Below are 4894 nucleotides of genomic sequence, written 5' to 3'. Positions count from 1 at the left end.
AGAAAGACCATTAATGTAACGCCCCGCAGTTCGGGCACGTGGTAATAGTAATTCAGAATGAGATTTTATTCCCATAATATATATCATACTATGGTTGTATTACAATTTGAAAATCAAAGTTCAAATTAAAATATGGCATTATTGTAAATTTAATTGACTTTTGGTCAATCAAAGAATTTCAGTCCCGGACCAAAACAAAATCCTTACACGGGTAAAATCTTGGATAATAAAATGTTTAAAAATAAATAATTATGGAAAAAAATTAAGTTTGGGGGTAAAATTGTATCAAAATTTCTAAGAATTTAATGGATTAAACTAATTTTAGAAGTTTTATGATTTGGTAGTATTTTGTGAGAAAATGCTTGAAAATACCCAAGTGTAACTTAAGACCAACAATTATCTCATATTTAAAATATGGAAAATTTTTATTGAAAGTGTGGCTATGATTTAAAAGAGGTCACCTTTTATTTTATTTTCCCAAAAGTAAGTTCTATCAAGAAATTTAATGAATGTGGAAATTCCAAGAAAGGGAAAATTTACAATTTTGGACCTTAGTTCTTTTGAATTATTGGGATTAATTAATAAAGTAAAATAAAGGAGTAAAAAAATTATAAGGGGACTTTGATGACATTTTGGGTGGCTATATTTACACTTTTATCATGTTTTAATGGGCTTTAGGTTTATACCACCTTTGGGCCTTATTTTTGTGTTCAACCACTCCTTAAGTGGACTTTTAGGCATATTTCAAAAGGCACTCATGCCAAAATCCAAGAATGCACTATAGCTTTAGTTTTTTAAGTTAATTATTTAGATCAAAATGGAAAAATAAGGAATCATTAGGAAGTAGATGAGTGTATTAGGCTAATCACATGTTGTGCTCAACTCTAAATAGTGACTTGTGACATTTGTTAAGCCTAGAAAGCAACTATACCCAACCCACATCACATCACCCATCCTCTCCCTTGGCAGCCACCCTACTCCCTTTGTCTTTCTCATTTCTCTCTCTCTCTCTCTCTCTCTCTTCCAAAAAATTTATGAAAGCTTGGGAAAAAAAAGGCAAACCCTTAGGGGCCTTTTGTGCAAATTTATTCCTGAGTTTAAACTCAACCTAACTTAGAAATCATGGCTTTAAGGTCTAGGAAGCAAGAGTGTTATATGCATGCAAGGTCATGAGGGATCTAGAGCAAGTAGTGCCTTGGAACTCAACAATGGTGAGGTTTGTAGCTTTCCTATTATTTTATCCTATATCTTCCTTTAATTGTTGGTATAATCTAATTTTTTGTGACATTCTGGAATGGTGGAATAGTGGAGAAATTATTTGAGACAAGTGCTAAAAGAATCTAAGGAGCCATAGAACCAAAAGCTTGAAACCAAGAGGTAAAAATCTTTGATTTTTACTATGTTGTTAGATCTTTTGGCAATATGAGTTTTGTTATTTTTATTGGTGTTTAAAGTAGGTTTTTGATGTGTAATATTGCTTATGTAAAAACTCAGTTTTTTTATTAATAAAATATTTTTTTAAGTGGGAGAGATCAACCTGAGTCAAAAGAGTCAAAGGACTCTATTCTTTTCTCTTTTTCTCTCCCCGACACCATCTCTCCTTCTTCTACTTTCTTTTTTTTTTCTTTCTCTCTGTTTCTTCTCTCTCCACGGTGATGCATGACCCAACCACCGCCGATCTTTGTTTCTGACATGCGGCAGCTCTCTAGATTTGCCTTGCTCCAATGACCTCAACCACCAAGCATCGCTGCCTAACTCGTCATCAACTGTCTGGAATCACTAGTCAAAGTTTTGGTTTGTCAACTTTGACTCCATTTTTAGACCAACTGCGGTGTCTAATAAACAAAGTGTTTTTTCCATTGAACTCAGCTCATCAAGGAGAACAAAACCCAGCAAGCCATTCTGGTCAACTCATCACTTTTCTCTGGAGATATTTTGAATTCTTCACCACTTTAGGAGCATTTTACGGTGACACTGGGGGTCATTTGAGCAAATGGGTTGTTCTTCCGTGATGTACTCATCGAGTGGATTATTTTGATATATAGAAAGTCAATTTCCCTCACCGTTGTTGAAGCACCACCACCGGCCACCGCAAACTGCTACTGTGCGTGGCTGAGGTGAGATTTTTTACTATCTTTAAATGGTATCATGCTATAGGTCATTGGAAGTGTTCTTTGGTTAGCAGGTTACTATCGTCACTTTGTGGAGAACTTTTCTTGAATTTCTATGCCTTTGACAAAGCTAACAAGAAAGGATTTAAAGTTCGTGTGGGATGACAATTGTGAAGGAGCTTTCAATGAACTGAAGCAAAGATTGACTACGGCGCTTGTTCTCACTATGCCTAATAGTGATGAACCGTATGTGGTATTCACTGATTCTTCTGGTAGTGGTTTAGGAGGATTTTTCAGGCAAAATAGAAAGGTTGTTGCCTATGATTCATGCCAATTGAAGCCACATGAGAAGAATTACCCCACACATGACTTGGAACTTGGAGAAATTATTTTTTCCTTGAAGATTTGGAGATGTTAGTAATATGGGGAAAATTTTGAATTATATTTTGATCATAGGAGTTTAAAGTATCTATTTACTCAAACAGACTTAAATTTTAGGCAAAGAAGATGGGTCGAGTACTTGGAAGATTTTGATTTTACTTTACAATATCATCGTGGAAAATCAAATGTGGTCACTGATGCATTAAGTAGAAAACCTCATGGTACTTTGGCTTATTTAGCTCTTAAGGATTGGAAAATAATGATTACGGTGGGTAATTATAATTTGCAATATTACGGAGAAAAAGAAGAGAAATGCTACTTCAGCAGCTTAAGCAATGTCAGTGGCAAGAAGAGAAATTGAGACTTATCTGAAATCGAATCTGAAAAGGTGAGCTGTTAGATGGATGGACAGTAAATGCCGAAGGATTCTTATACCATAAGGGAAGATTGGTCGTTGCAAATATCCCTGATCTTAGAGAGTCTATTATGATCGAGGCACGCAGGTTTAAGTTTGATGTACATCCTAGAAGTACAAAGATGTACCACGACTTGAAAAGACAATACTGGTGGGAAGGTATGAGGAGAGATGTGGCTAGCTTTGTAGCTAAGTGTATGGTTTGTCAGTAGGTTAAAGTTGAGCACCAAAGACCTTTGGGTTTGCTTCTACCTTTGCCTATACCAGAATGGAAGTGGGACAAGATCACAATGGACTTAGTGACTGGATTACCATTAACACCATTAAAGCATGACACTGTCTGGGTGATTGTCAACTGTTTGACCAAATCTACTCATTTTATTCAAATTTGGAAGGATTATAAGACTTCTATACTAGCTCGAATTTATGTGGATAATATCCTTCGAATGCATGGGTTACATTCAAGCATTGTTTCTGATAGAGATCCTCAATTTACATCAAGGTTTTGGCAAGCAATGTAAAAAGCTTAAGGAACTGAGCTTATCTTGAGCATCGCTCACCATCCTAAGACAGATGGATAGTCTGAGAGAACCATCCAAACTTTGGAGGACATGCGTCGTTCTTGTATTTTGGATTTTGGAGGTAGTTGGAGAGAACACTTGTCTTTGGTGGAATTCACTTATAATAATAGCTACCAGGCCAGTATAGGCATGGCTCCTTATGAGGCCTTATATGTGAGACCATGCAGATCACCCTTGTGTTGGGAAAAACTAGATGAGCATGTCAATATTTGACCTCAATTTTTTGCTAGTACCACTGAAAAGATAAAGGACATCCAAGAGAGACTTAAGATTGTTCAATGTCGTTAGAAAAGTTATGCCAATCTCCACCGATTAGAAGTTGAGTTTGAGGTTGGTGTCATGTCTACTTGAAAGTTACTCCTATGCATGGGGTGACGAGATTTGGAGTGAATGGTAAGCTATCCCTAATGTATATTCGAAATTTTGAGTTTATCGAGAAGGTTGGGGAGGTCGCTTATTGATTGACCATACCAGCATAGTTGGGGCATGATCACAATGTGTTCCATGTGTCGATGTTAAGGAAGTATACTCCAGACCCATCAAAACATCATTGAGTATAAGGCTATCTCTTTTCAAGGGGATGTGACATTTGAAGAGCAGCCTATCATAATCTCGGCTAAAGAGTTAAAGGTGCTAAGGAACAGAGAGATTCCAATAGTCTAGGTCTTATGTCAGAACCATAAAGAAGATGAGGCTCCTTGGGAGATAGATTCGGAGATGTACGAAATTTCCTTAAGGAGTGATGAATGTAAGAACTCTAGTTTTTTATGAATAAAATAATATACATTCTTTTAAGTGGGTGGGACCCACCTGAGTCAAGTGAGTCAAAGGACTCTATTTTTCTCCTTCTCTCTCCCCGACTCCATCTCTCCTTCTTCTTTCATTTTCTTTTCTTTCTTTTCTTTCTTTCTCTTTCTTCTCTCTCCACGGCGACGCACGAACCAACCACCACCGCCTCCATTTTCGACATGCGATGACTCTCTAGATTCGCCTTACTCCAGCGACCACCATGCGGCGCGGCCTAACTCGTTGTCAATTGTCTGGAATCGCTTCTCAAAGTTTTTGTCCGTTAACTTTGACTCCATTTTTTGGCTGACTCCATTTTCAAATCAACATACCATTTTCTCTATTGAACCTCATCGAGGAGAACAAAACCCAGCAAGCCATTTTGGCCAACTCATCACTTTCTCTGGGGAGATTTTGAAATCTCTGCCCCTTTAGGAGCGTTTTTTGATGATATTGGGGGTCATTTGGGAAAATGGGATGTACTTCCGTGGTGTACTCATCGAGAGGATTGTTTTGATATATAGAAAGTCAATTTCTGTCACCGTTGCTTGAGCACCACCACCGGCCACCGCGAACCGCCAATGTGCGTGGATGAGGTGAGATTTTTTATTGTCTTTAAA

This window comes from Humulus lupulus, chromosome X (genome assembly GCF_963169125.1).
Source record: "Humulus lupulus chromosome X, drHumLupu1.1, whole genome shotgun sequence".
NCBI classification, from domain to species: domain Eukaryota; kingdom Viridiplantae; phylum Streptophyta; class Magnoliopsida; order Rosales; family Cannabaceae; genus Humulus; species Humulus lupulus.
Note: the sequence above shows the minus strand (reverse complement) of the source record.